The sequence below is a fragment of the Canis lupus genome, chromosome 1 (assembly GCF_003254725.2).
Source record: "Canis lupus dingo isolate Sandy chromosome 1, ASM325472v2, whole genome shotgun sequence".
Classification (NCBI taxonomy): domain Eukaryota; kingdom Metazoa; phylum Chordata; class Mammalia; order Carnivora; family Canidae; genus Canis; species Canis lupus.
Window position 1 is genome coordinate 2,607,233 of NC_064243.1, and position 13,762 is coordinate 2,620,994.

General features: G+C 46.3%; 1 non-coding gene across 6 annotated transcripts in view; it reads right to left on the reverse strand.

Moving 5' to 3' along the window:
• Positions 1–13,037, reverse strand: part of LOC112643941 (uncharacterized) — a 47,072-nt gene extending 34,035 nt beyond the window's left edge. For 4 of the 6 annotated variants that reach the window (XR_003125988.3, XR_003125986.3, XR_004810700.2 and 1 more), the window contains exons 1-2: positions 12,656–12,791; positions 2,275–2,544 (exon numbers count right to left, since the gene is read on the reverse strand). This is a non-coding gene — a transcript (uncharacterized LOC112643941). Of the gene's footprint in view, positions 1–2,274; positions 2,545–12,655; positions 12,792–13,008 lie in introns of those variants that run through there. The other 2 variants (XR_007411469.1, XR_003125987.3) reach the window with 2 other exon arrangements.
• Positions 13,038–13,762: the final 725 nt, after the last annotated feature.

A 13,762-nucleotide genomic window follows, 5' to 3' on the forward strand; every position in this document is an offset into this window, starting at 1 on the left:
ACAGGAAACGAGCCAAGGCAGGATGTTCATGCTGTAGTCGCACAATTGCAACCAGGTGCGCAGGCCTCCCCCAGCTCTCGTTCCTCTGTCACCTCAGGATGGGGAGGAATTGCCCATGCTGTGGAATCCCCAGCGAGGTTTTCTGACTGCCCATTACCTCCAGGGCAACCAGAAAGGTCAGCCACCTCTAAGGTCTGCACAGGGTGCTGCTGTCATTGTAGCAACCGTTGGTGGGGCCCTCCGATCCCCAGCCCGTCTCTCTGTGCTGGTGGTCATGTCAGGACACTGTGAGTGATAAGCTATAGTCAGGCCCCCCATGGCATGAAGCAGCTTGTATCATTCCCTGTGCTCAGGCCCCTGGCTGCCATCCCGGCCCTTCTCACTGAGGTACTTGTGCTCACCTGGCTTCCACTGAGCAGGGACCGTGACGCCGGGCTCAATCCCAGGACCCCAGGATCATGACCTGAGCCTTCAGCTCAGCCACTCAGGCACCACTTTATTTTTAATAAATCATGGCCTTTCTGCAATTTTTCTCCTTATTAAAAACCTAAGGCCGAACTCTGTGTCATTCAGATCTAACAAAAACAGGATCTGTGTTAAGTGGCTCACAGTCTCCTGTTCCATCATCAAAGACCTTTGGTTGAAAAGTCCTCTGAAAACAATCATTGGCAGGTGGAAGGTTGAGGTTTACCAGAAGATGTGAAATTGTAAAACATAGAGAAGTGCTTCTCAGACCTGAGGACCCCCAGAGGGCCTGTAGACACATAGCTGGCTGGTCCCGCCTCCCCACCGCAGGAGTCCTGATTCAACAGTGGGGAGCAGGGGCCCCAAGTGTGCGTTTTTAGCTTGCTCTCAGGCCGAACACACTGGGGCTGCTGTCCAGAGATCACACTGATCCTTGGGCTTTTTATCTCATTTCTCTTCCGGAGTGTTCATCTCTTGTCTCTGCTTCCTACTCTTCTGTGTCTGGACGTGGCTTACACAATCAGACTGGTCTGTTAAACCCAACTACCACAGAATATTCATAAGAAGGAGCACTGACCCATTAATGGCTAATTCTGTTATAAGTTTCTAAGTATGACTCCCTGACTCTAAGATTTTCCCAAGTGTCAGGTGTAGAGGCCCAAATTCCCAATGTTGTGCTGGGAGAGGTCAAAACATAAGACTTAATTGCTGTGGAGTTGTTAGTACCTCCTGCTTGGTGTTTCCAGCATCAAACACACAAGCCCAGCACAAGTTCCTCTAGTACCACAGTGTCATTTGCTAGACGTAGATAGACACAGCCATATCTCTGCCCAGCCAGCACCAACCCCCTATTAGAGAACCAGAACTTCCACTAACATTGCCACTTCCGGACACACTAACACTCAATGCAAATTCTGTTTTGCCTCCTTTGAGGTGAGCAAATCATAACCAGAAAATAGTTCCTCCTCTGACAAATTAAGATGTTTCTTTCTCCAGGTTTTGCCTTCAATTAATTTTTGTCTAAAATTAATAAATTGTGGTGTTGGCCTGGTTGCTAAATAATTGCATGGTGATGCTAAATTCCCAGGCCAGAAGTAGCTCTCAACCGCTGACCGTCCCAGGAAGACCAATCATCCAGCTTTCCCTCTGAGTCCCCTAGAACCTTCCCATTTGGCTTAATCAAGGACACAGATGGAAATTTCATCTGATATTCTGTTATAGATAGTCCATGGTAAATTTTCCCAAATGATACACATGGTTTGACTGAGGGGAAATGTGATGTGAAAATCATTTTCAAAGAAATTCAGTTTCCTTACTCCCAAATATGCCTCTAACCTTCTTCTCTTGCTTCCAATCTTATCCCTTCTCCTGTCTAATTGCTCTCCTGAGGTCAGAGTGATTTTCCTAAAAGAAAAATTGTATAATTAAAATATACCATGCTCTTTTGCATTTAACCCTCTTGCCCTAAGGATGAAGCTCAAATCTCCTACCGAAAGTCACTAATCCAGACAATCTCCATCTTGTCTTCAGACTGTATCCTTTTTTTTTTTTTTTTAATTTTTTTTTTTTTTTTTTTAATTTATGATAGTCACAGAGAGAGAGAGAGAGAGGCAGAGACACAGGCAGAGGGAGAAGCAGGCTCCATGCACCGGGAGCCCGACGTGGGATTCGATCCCGGGTCTCCAGGATCACGCCCTGGGCCAAAGGCAGGCGCCAAACCGCTGCGCCACCCAGGGATCCCTTCAGACTGTATCCTTAGCATCCCCCAGACACACCCCCTGTACGATTATTCCAACTGTCTTAACTTACCCAGACTTTCTGAGGCTCAGGGCGTGTATGGACTGTTGCCTTGCTCATCGGCAGTGGGCCTTCAGATCTCAATGCATGAGACAGGACTCTCCATGTGCGCTCTCAGCCTGCTGTGGGCTAAGTGCCCACATCCAATTGTCCTGAGCCACTGTCGGGGAGGAAGAAGTTTCTCTCCACCCTCTTAGGGTTCCTGGCTGGTCTGGAAAGTCAGCTGACATAGACAGTTTAACGGGAGAAAAGTAGACACACTGGTTCCATGTGACATGGGAGCTGTCATAAGGAGATGAAAACCAGAAGAGACGGTGAGCCGAGTGCTATGATGCTGAGTGTGAGGAAGAGCGGGGGGTGTGGCAGGACAGACAGGTGGGGAGCAGGAGGTGAGTGCTCCAGGCTGGGAGAGACAGCATGGCCTGCCTGTGAGGATCCTTCTCAGGTCCCTGTAGCTTTGGAGATAAGGAAGTTTCTGCCTTCTGGGTCCAGTGAGGTGCCTCTCAGGAGGGTTCTATGACCTACTTCAGGGAAAGGGGTGACCTTCCTACTTCTGTCAGGCCTTAAACTCCTTCAGCTTAAAATACTCAATGCACCACGGCACCATATTTGGAGTAGTGTGTCTTGAACCCCAAGACTATCTCTACCTCTTCTCTCAAAGCAACTGTCACACTGGATTTCCCAGGTATTTGTTGGAACACTCCTCTGTATTTGGAAGAGATGATTTCTAACTTACTTACCAATGTATTTCCAGGGCTGAACAGAATGTCTGATACTTGTTAAGTGTATGCTGGCTGGCTGGCTGGCTGGCTGGCTGGCTGGATGGATGGATGAATGAAATCCCAGTAAAGGAAGAATTTCTGAATGCTAAGGATAGCACACAGACCCCCTGCTGGGCCTATTATAAATGACTATGGAAAGGCCACTTCTGAACCACTATATTGAATTCTAATGACTAACTTTCTAAAAGCTGGGTGCTTGTTTGGAAAAATCTAATTTTCCCTTTTCCAGTCTTATTTTCTTGAGTAAATTCCTCAGAATCAGAGAAGGGAAGAGATAAAACTTTCATTCTCTGAGCTGAATTTTGCGCATTTTCTAAAATGTCTGAAGTCTCGATCCCTAATGAGAAGGAAGTGAGTATATCTACTTTGCGCAATCCCTAATGAGAAGGAAGTGAGTGTATCTACTTATTCACTTGGTTTTACTGGAGAAGTTGCCAGCAGTTTCTGAGCAAGTCACCCGGAAACCTATCTCTGTTCCATGGGCAGTCTTCCTAAATTCCCCCCCTCTCCTGGCTCACACAAAACTGACCACCTCTGTAAGACACACAGAAGGAAAGACCACAGTCCCTCGCTTGGGGGAACAGGACTTGTGCCCTAGATAGTCCCTCGAGAGCCAGACTGCCCTCATGCTGGGGCATGGGCTTTGTGGCTGGGATGTTGTGCTCCAGGGACACTTCTAAGGAGTCCTCTGACTCTACAAATGTAAATAGAGTCAAGTCAATAACCACTGGCTCAAGGAAAGGAAATAACAGGTTTCCTGGGGCCCTCCCAACACCACTTATTATGCAAAGCCAGTAGCTGGGAAACGGTAGGAGGGCTGTATAGAAGAGAGGTAATCAAGAAATGTATCCCCCCCCCCTTTTTAATATCAGGTTGTTGGGAACAATTACATATAGCAAAATTCATCCTTGTGAAGTCCACAGATTTGTGAGCTTTGAGAAAGCAATGCAGTTGTGAAAATGCCCCCCCACAATTAAGATACAGACCATTCCCACCACCCCAAAATATTCCCTCCCATCCCAGTATGGCTAATCATTCCCACCACTTGTGGCTTTTCACAAGCCCTATCTGATTCCATTCAAACAGTCTTGTGTTTCCAGAGTATCATATAGATGGACTTCTACAATATATAACCTTGAGTCTAGCCTCCTTTACTTGTCACCACTATTCTGAGATCCATCCATGTTGATGCATGTTCAAAAGTTCACACATTTTCATTGCTGGGTGGCATCTCATTGGGTAAATGACTTACAGGTTCTTTACACAAAGGTTGGTGGACCGTTTGTTGGGATACTCCAGTTTGGTTGTATTGTGAATAAAGCTACTGTAGACAACATAGAAATCTTTGTGTGAACACATGTTCTCATTTATCTTCGTACCTAGGGGTTGTACTGTAGGTTGGGTGGTAAGCATACAGTTGTTTAGAAGTTACCCCACACATGCGCCACAGTGACTGTCCCATTCTGCACCCCCACCAGCCGTAGATGAGGGTTCCAGTTGCTCTACATCCTCACCAGCATTTTGTATTATCAGTTTATGTTTTTTAAATGTTTAAGTCATTCTCACTGATCAGTGTCTTGGGCAATATTGTTCCTTTTGATGTCTTTATTTCATTTCAAAAACACCACTACAGAATTCCTACAATTTCAAGTCCTAAGAAAAAAAAAAAAAATTAGCTTTCTGTAAACCCTTTAAAAACATTATGTTTGGACAGAAGTTAAGATGACACTAATATTTGTAGAATTTACTTCTTTCCCTTTCTAAGAGCAAATAGCTAGCTAGCTTTAAGCCAGTGAACTGAAAATAATAAGTAGAAAAACAGTATCAAGGGCATAGCTAACTCACAAGCTGTATAAAGAGCTGACTCTACCTAACTGAACTTAGAAATCTTAATGAGATTCTCTTGCAAATACATATGAGATGATCTCAATTTTTAATATCTCAAGATAAATTAATTTAACTCTCAAAATTGTCATAACTTGTGCTTTAATAGGGGAAAATGGAAATTAAGTCTGTAAGGTTATAAGGTTGTGGAAGAAAAAGATGAAATGAATAGTGGATGAGGCCAAGCAGGGGGGACCCTGGGGCAGGGAGGATGGAGAAGCATCGAACAGCCATTCCCCTCTCCCAGGCATTAGAGAACAGTGTAAATGTCTGCATTCTGGAATCAGATGAACCAGATCTATCTGTGTATTTTTTCAACACACACTGAACCTCACCAAGTTTTGGTTTCCTCATCTGTAAACTGGTGGTGAGAGTAGCACAGAGATCATAGTTATAAGAAGTCAATAAGCAAACCTGTCAAATGTTCAGCAAATAGGGACCAGGTGGGGTGGATGGTGACAGTAATGACCTACTGTAAGGTGTGGGCAACAGTGGAGACTCATCGGTGAACAGGTAAACCCTAGAGGAGAATCTGGTAGTATTAACCTGTCTAGTCCTCCACCAATTCATTTATGGGAAAAGAAAGTAAATTACGTACTAGAAAAGAACATATTTCAGCCCATAAGAGAAGCCCAATGTAAAAAATCAAATGTAAACTTGGAATTGGACAGATCACTGTGCACACAGCCTGCCTCCACTATGAGAAAAGTGAACAAGGACTGAAAAATATCATATTCCATTATGAAAAGACCTCACTTTGAGGATGAGTAAAGAAAAAAGTGTTCATCTGTTCATTCAGAGACTAATTTACATAATGGCATATGGATCCACACCAACTCTCTAGAAAACTCAACAAGATCCATTTTGTTAACCTAGTTGGATAAGCAATTTTACTTAGAATTTTTTTATTGGAGTTCAATTTGCCAACAAATAGCATAACACCCAGTGCTCATCCTGCCAAGTGCCTCCCTCAGTGCCCATCACCCAGTCACCCCAACCCCCTGCCTATCTCCCTTTCCACTACCCCTTGTTCATTTCCCAGAGTTAGGTGTCATTCATGTTTTGTCACCCTCACTGATATTTTTCACTCATTTTCTCTCCTTTCCCCTTTACTCCCTTTCACTATTTTTATATTCCCCAAATCAATGAGACCATATAATGTTTGTCCTTCTCTGATTGACTTATTGCACTCAGCATAATACACTCCAGTTCCATCCACTTAGAATTTTATCTTACAGATACATGGGCATGTCTACACAGTTAGAAAGGTGTATGTAGGGACGTCTGGGTGGCTCAGTGGTTGAGTGTCTGCCTTTGGCTAAGGATGTGATCCTGGTGTCCTGAGATCGAGTCCCACATCAGGCTCCCTGCAGGGAGCCTGCTTCTTCCTCTGCCTGTGTCTCTGCCTCTCTCCGTGTATCTCTCATGAATAAATAAATAAAATCTTTATTAAAAAAAAAGAAAGGCGTATGTATGTATAATCACTCTGGCCGTAAGACTATAAGCAATGTATTATCTATGAGAAATGGATCAAGTTAAAATTGAATACATTCAGTACAGTTCAAGTCATACTCAACAGCAACAGAAAAAAATGAAGAAGCTTTTTATGTTGTGATAGATTAACATCTTCAATATATTGTTAAGTGAAAATGACACAGGTTCATTGAATTCCAACAGGGGAGCCAATATAATTCAATAGGGAAAGAAGGGTCCTTTCAACAAGCAGTGCTGTATCAACTACAAAAGGATAAAGCTGGACCCTTACTTCACATCATATCCAAAAGTTAACTCAAAATGGCACAAAGACCTAACAATAGGAACTAAAACTATACAGCTCTTAGAAGAAAACACGGGCATAAATCTGGATGATTTTCTAGCAGCCAATGGTTTCTTCAGTTTAACACCAAAAGCACAAACAACCAAAGAAAAAACAGATAAATTAGACTTCTTCATAATTAAAAAACATTGGTGCTTTAAAAAACAACATCAGGGGATCCCTGGGTGGCTCAGAGGTTTGGTGCCTGCCTTCGGCCCGGGGCGTGGTCCTGGGGTCCCGGGATCAAGTCCCGCGTCGGGCTCCCTGCGTGGAACCTGTTTCTCCCTCTGCCTGTGCCTCTGCCTCTCTGTCTCTTGTGAATAAATAAATAAAATCTTAAAAAAAAAAAAAAGACAACACCAAGGAAGCTTAAATACAATCATTAGACAACACTTCTCCCAGGAGAATGGAGGGGAAATGCTTGCAAATTGTGTATCTGATGAAGGCTTGTGTCCAGATTATATAAAGAACTCTTAACAGTGAAAAGACAGTTCAATTAAAAGGTAGCAAAAGATCTAAATAGATACTTCCCCCAAAGAAAATACAGAAATAGCCAATTAGCTCCAAAAGTTAAACAGTGAGCGTTCACATAACCAGCAATTCTACTTCTAGGTATACACCCAAAGAACTGAAAACTCCACAAAAAAACTTGTACATGAACATGCATGCCAGCCTTATTCAAAATACCCCCCAAAAAATAAACAAGTGTCTACTGACTAATGGATAAATAAAATGGAATATTATTTGGCCATAAAAGAACTAAGTACTGATTCGTCCCACAACATGGATAGACCTCGAGAGCATTATTCTGATTCCGTTTATATAAAGTGTTTACAGTATGCAAATCCATTGAGGTAGAAAGCAGATAAATGGCTGCAAGGGTCAGGGCGAGGGGTGCAGTATTTCTTTCCAGCGTGCTGAAAATGTTCTGGAACTACACGGTAGTGATGGTTGCACAGTTGTATGAATAAACTACTGAACTATAATCTTTAAGTGGCTAAATTTTATGACATGTCCATTATACTTTCAATAAAGCTGTTATTTTTCAATGATTGCATAGGAAATAGTAGTTTAAAGATATTTTGAATATGTTAAAACCATAATAATGAAGAAATATAATCAGATTTTATGACACAGAGAATGTAAATGAGCCAAAAATCCATCCTTCGTTATCGAGGAGTTTACAGATACTGTCTTTTGCCAAGAGTAAACACATAGATGTATAAATAGGTTCTCTAGAGGGACAGAGCATCTTCCCATAGAACTGAAGACAGGAACAGTTCTAAGCTACAGCCTCTGGATCATAGCAGGTTCACGGGGAGGCTCTTTGTCTTCAGCTTTGTTATACTATCTCATCTGTTAATGAGTGAATACTGTAGTTATTTTAACCAAATATTTTTAATTATGATAGATTAGAGTTACAATAATGGCTTGGTTCCAAGAAATAGGTTAAGAAACCAAGTTGCAGAAGAGAACACATAATATGACTCCTGGGCTGCTGTTGTTGTTTTTTAAAGGAGACACCGGAAATTCTTGCACAGATACCCTTGTACGTGAGTGGAAGGTGTCCATATGTGTGCAAAATGACCGGCAGGAATCAGCTGGTCCTGGCACCCACAGGCCAGTGAATCTTGCAGAGACAGGAGACTTCCACTTCCCTATTTGTGCTTCCAGACTTTTCTCCACAATGACTGTGCTCACTCTGTGATATCTTAATGTTTATATAGGCCATGGAAACCACTCTTTTTTTTAAGTGTTTTTAAAATTTAGTCTGGTTTTCTATTGCCTTACTAAGACTAATCTTATTAGTCTTAGTAGTTTGAAAATAGCCGAAGGACAGATAATTCAATCTTTGGAAGGTCAGTTATACGTGACAAGAGAAAGGAAGGCAGCGGAGTTATTCTTTTAAGACAGAGGAAAAAAAAAACAAAAACAGAACAACCTTCTTGCTTTGACCTAAATTAAACTTGTGGAGACTTTGGCAACTTTTCTCATGGTCTCCTCTCCCCTGCAGAAAAATGCACAAAGAACTTGAAAAAAAAAACAAACACTGAAGAACAGGGAACATATCATCCAAGTAGAGCAAAACACTTAGCCAGAGGATTAATGAGCTGAGTCCAACCAAAGAGCCAGAAGCAGAGGAAAATACAGTCCCCAAGGGGGGAAAAAAAGCACACAGACAAGACAGAAAAGCTATAAAAAGAAATAGAAAGAAGAGTCAACTTTGTGCAGATTCCTACACAGATTGTAAAGGCTGAAAGAAAGACTTTTTTTCCTATTTGATTTCTGATATATGGAAGATGTAACATACCCAGCTAAGGTTCGATTGTTTAAAGCATGAATTTCTCAGAAAAAAAAATGAAAGGACTTGGAAATGTATAATGTATATAACTAGTTTCTAGTGTCTGGCTCAATGGAATAGTTCAGATTGATTAACTGTCTTTCTGTCACCACTTGATGGCAACAAAGTTAATCCCCAAGGGCGGCATGGGGACCTGGGGCCCTGATGCCAGCAGCGTGGATATGGATGGCCCTGCTTTGTGGACCGAGACCCATTTCGGCAGAAATTCACAAGAACAGGGAAGTTATTTCAGACCCTCCAAAGTGACGCATAGATAGGTCTTTGCTTTCTGAAAGATGGAGCAATATCTTTTGGCATTCTCAGGAAGGAAGGAAGAAAATATTGCTGGCGTTCAGAAAAAATTTTAATTTGTCTAGCTACAGTAATTGGATTTTTATTCACAAGCACTATGTAGAGAATCACAATAGAATGCACTTAAATTAGATTAAAATGATATCTTTGAAATGTGATTTGCAAAATTACTTTGTAATACACAATATTCCCCTGGCCTAATGTTAAGTGGATTTTGGATGATATGTCTCAGAGCAATTTTCCATTTGAAGTTTTTAATTCCTATCCTCCCCTTCCAGTCTGCATTTGGGCATGTCGCACGGGACATTTCTCCCCTCTCCTTAGTTTTTGCATGGGGTTTTCAATGAAGCGCAGAATCTAGAAGGAGTAGCTCTGGCAAAGCAAGCAGTGATCGCCTGCTAGACCAGCGCTCTGGATGGTCTACCTCTATCGAAGGGTCCTCGACCCCAGGGATTCATCTTTGTAAAAAACTTGCATTAGGGCTCCCAGAGAAGCACCTGGGAGGGTGTTACACATGTTGATAGAGACATTTACTGTAAGGTGAGGCCCACACCACCTATCATGAGGGTGAGATCTGGTGTCTGTCACCTGCAGGCTGGACCCCCAAGAAAGCCAAGGGCCATGTGATGTCCTGAGAGTGGGAGGCCAGGGGCAGGAGAGGGTCTACATCCCAGCTCAGCAGTTAGGCACAGTGAATCCAGCCTTCCTCTGCCTTTTTATCTGTTCCGTTGGCCAGAGAGGATATGACCTGTGCACATGGGGGGCAGGAGGACCATGGGCTTTACCCTGAGCCTGATCTCACATGTCAACCCCTTCCAGAAACACTCTCACACACATACCCAGGAATAACATGTAGCCAGATGTCTAGGCCCATGGGGCCACACCAGGATGACGTATAAATTTCATCATCACGACGAGTTTCCACTCCTTAGACCGTGCAATAAAGTACAAGTACGGAAAGTGCACAACCTTGTTCAAAATTACACAAATGAGTACCTCTGTGTATTGAATATTGAAGCTGATTTTTAAGTGTGATTTTTTTTTAAGATTTCATTTGAAAAAAAAAGAAAAGAAAAAAAGATTTCATTTGAGAGAGAGAGAGAGAAAGAGAGAAAGCAGGTGGGTAGGAGGAGGGGCAGAGGGAGAAGCAGACTCCCCGCTGAGCAGAGAGCCCCACACAGGACTTGATCCCAGGACCTGGGATCACGACTTGAGCCGAAGGCAGACGCTTTACCGACAGAGCCACCATTTCGCGTGATTTCTGATGTATTCCACGGTAAGTCCCAGGCTACCCCAAACAGAGACCAACTTGCAATTATCCCACAGGCAGGGCCGGATGGACAGCCTGAGCTCAGAGCATCATCCTGTGCTGCCCACACTGCCATCAGGAGTGATGGGGCTGCAGTCCGCAGCGTTAGAATGAGATGCCATGGAGAGGCTGCTGAATGGTCGGTAATTACCCACAGTTTATTTTCCTATTTAGCAATCTCAAAACACAGAGCATAAATAATTAGTAAATAATTAGTGCAACAGGCTCCTGAATACCCATACATCGTCTACTCCATGTAGGCATGTTAGGATGAATTCTCCAGTTATGCATGCACTTGGTAACTTCCGAGTGCTGAACTTGTAGGAAAACCATCTATTGGTTTCCTCTCCCAAATACTGGGTGAGCATCTACTCTGGGCAGGCCCGGCGGCCTTGACACTGCGGACACCGCATGGACCGTCAGAGAAGACCATCCACGGAGGTTAGATGTTCTGGTTCACGGGAGGCTCCTTGGGCGCTAGACCTTGGTCACTCAACATAACGCTGTGCAGGGGTAGATGCCTCACATCCTCCATGACCCGATGCAGCGGCAACCAGACCCGCAAAGGCAGCGAGTGCTTGGAATGTGCCCAGAGTGAGGGAGAACTGAATCTCTAATTTTGTTTTAATTTTTCTTGATTTAAAATAACCAACTGTGGCTGGTAGCTTCCCTACCGGACCAGGTGGAGGGGCCTGCCACACAGCAGCTCCCTGCGTGTTACTGGAACAAAGCAGGAGGTTCCCTGCCCTCCTGGGCCTGCCCTTGTAACACAGGGACACCTGGGGCTCAGTCAAATGATGATAAAGTAAGTCTCTGATTTCAGATTATAACCTGGCCTTTGAAAGGTGCACAGTGAAAAGAAGGAATAGGACCAAAGGCCTGGAGTCCCAGGGCGCGGTCTCTGAGGAGTGACCTTGGATCAATCAGAGCAGAGGGGGCCATACAGAGGCAGAGAAAGAAGGAAAAAGGGAGGGAGCCGGGAAATGGGGGCGAGCAGGTGGGGGGCACTGTTGGGGTGCACGGGGAGGGCGAGCAGGTGGGCGGCAGCAATGTGGAGGTGCACGGGGAGGGCGAGCAGGTCAGGGTGGGGGCAGTGCTGTAGGGGTTGCATGGAGAGGGCGGGCAGTCGGGGGGCAGCACTGTTGGGGTGTCCTCTGTACCATAATAGCGCCTACGCCCCCATGGAGCGTGCTGGGCCCAGAAGGTCCTCCGAGGGACGCGTTCTCTAAAACTCATCCGTCTCCAGATGTGGAATCTCAGCTGGAAGGGGAGGAGCAGAGGCGGGAGGACCAGGTGGGAGGAGCCCAGACCTGCAGGCTGCTCGGTTGCGGCGCGGAGGGCACAGCCGGAGAAGGCCGCGCATTCGCAGGGATGGGGGGGCCTGCCCAGCACCTGCCGAGGGGACCAGCTGCCCCGTGTCCCTCCGCGTCCCCGCGAGGCCTGGCACACGGGCTGGGGTCACCCTGGTGCGTCGCGGTGTCCACGCGCATCTCCATGCCCGCGTCAGACCGCAGCTGTGAGGACGCTGCTTCCGTCAGGGGTTCCTTCGCCCGTGTTCACCGAGTGACAACCAGATGCCCCGCACCGCCTCCCGCAGCCGACTGAGCCCGGAGCAGGGCGGGCGGCCCCCCAGTGTGCATGTGTGCGCCTGTGGGTGACGCAGGCACGGTGCCCACCTCCCCCCACCCCCCGCGTGAGCAGGGCCGGGCTGGTGGGGCACCTGGGGTGGGGGACGATGGCTCAGGCCGGCTCCGCAGCCACACCTGCCTGTGCCGCCCCCGCCTCGGCGACCTCCTCCCCCACCTGCTCCTGAGCGGTCAGTCCAGGGTTGTGCGAACCGTGGGGGCCCAGCAAGGCAGGACCCGTGTCTCTCGGGCAGGCTGGAAGCTCCGACTGCTACTGGCCTCCGCCCGCCCCATCCTGAGCACCCTCTTGGCTCCCCTGCTCACCATGTCCATTTGGTTCAGATGGAGAAGGACTGTCACCCCGTCCAAGGCAGGAGGTTCACAGAGAAGGTCCCTGCAGGAGGAGGGGGACAGGAACAGGGAGGTGGAGGGAGCCGGCTTTTGAGAAGTGGGAAGGAGGACACCTGTGCCTCTGAGCAATGCTTGGCACCTGGGGGCCCAGCATGTGAACCACCAGGTGCTGAGCGGCCGGGTCCACGCCAGCAGCCTGGGGCCAGTCTCGCCCAGCAGGCACAGGTGAAACACCCCCGGCCCCTGGACCCTTTCTTCCTTGTGCAGTAAGCTCTGAGTCGGTGATTCTGTGGTGGGAATAGATGGCATTCAGAAACAACACTTACAGGTTTGAGAGTGCCAACAAACGACTTCCATTTGGGGAAGGCACCTCCTGGACAAGCAAAGGAAAATTCAGTTTAACAGGTTAGAAACAGATTTGCGTTGCGCAATCAGAAGAAATTCTCTTGGGAGCACACACACAGGGACTTGGCCGGGCTGCCAGGTGCACCTGACACGGGCTGTCTTCCACCTCCACTCTCGCTCCTCTCTGCTGTTGTCAGCCACAGGGGAGCAGGCCCCTCCAGTCTTACTTTGGGAGAATAAACACATTTCTGTCTTTTCTTTTCAGAAATTTGCCCAAACTAATAAAAAGGAAATAAACTCAAACTCCACCTTTAGCAGAACCAGAGACACATCTATTCTTACAAATCCCAAAACATGAAAACAGAAGACAGGCGTGGAAGTGGGAAGAGACTCGGGTGGGTCGGGAGGACTGCACAGCCACAGGCAGGTGCCCCAGAAAGCCTCAGAGTTTGGGGTGTGATTGGTCGCTGGCCGGGACTCAGGTCCCCCCCAATGCCCCACACACTCACCAGCTATCCCTCTCACACTTCCCAAAGGGCAAAGAGTAGGTCCCAGTAGGGTCAGGCAGAGAAGAAATGCAGTGAGCAGTAGAGTAACACGGTAGGGATGCCGTAAGGGATCTCTGTGTGCCATGTTGGGGTCTTAGGAAACACCTAGTTGGGAAGAGTTAATGATTATTTCTTAGCCACCCTTCATGCACGGACAGCCCCTTGCCCGACAAAGAATTATCCGGCC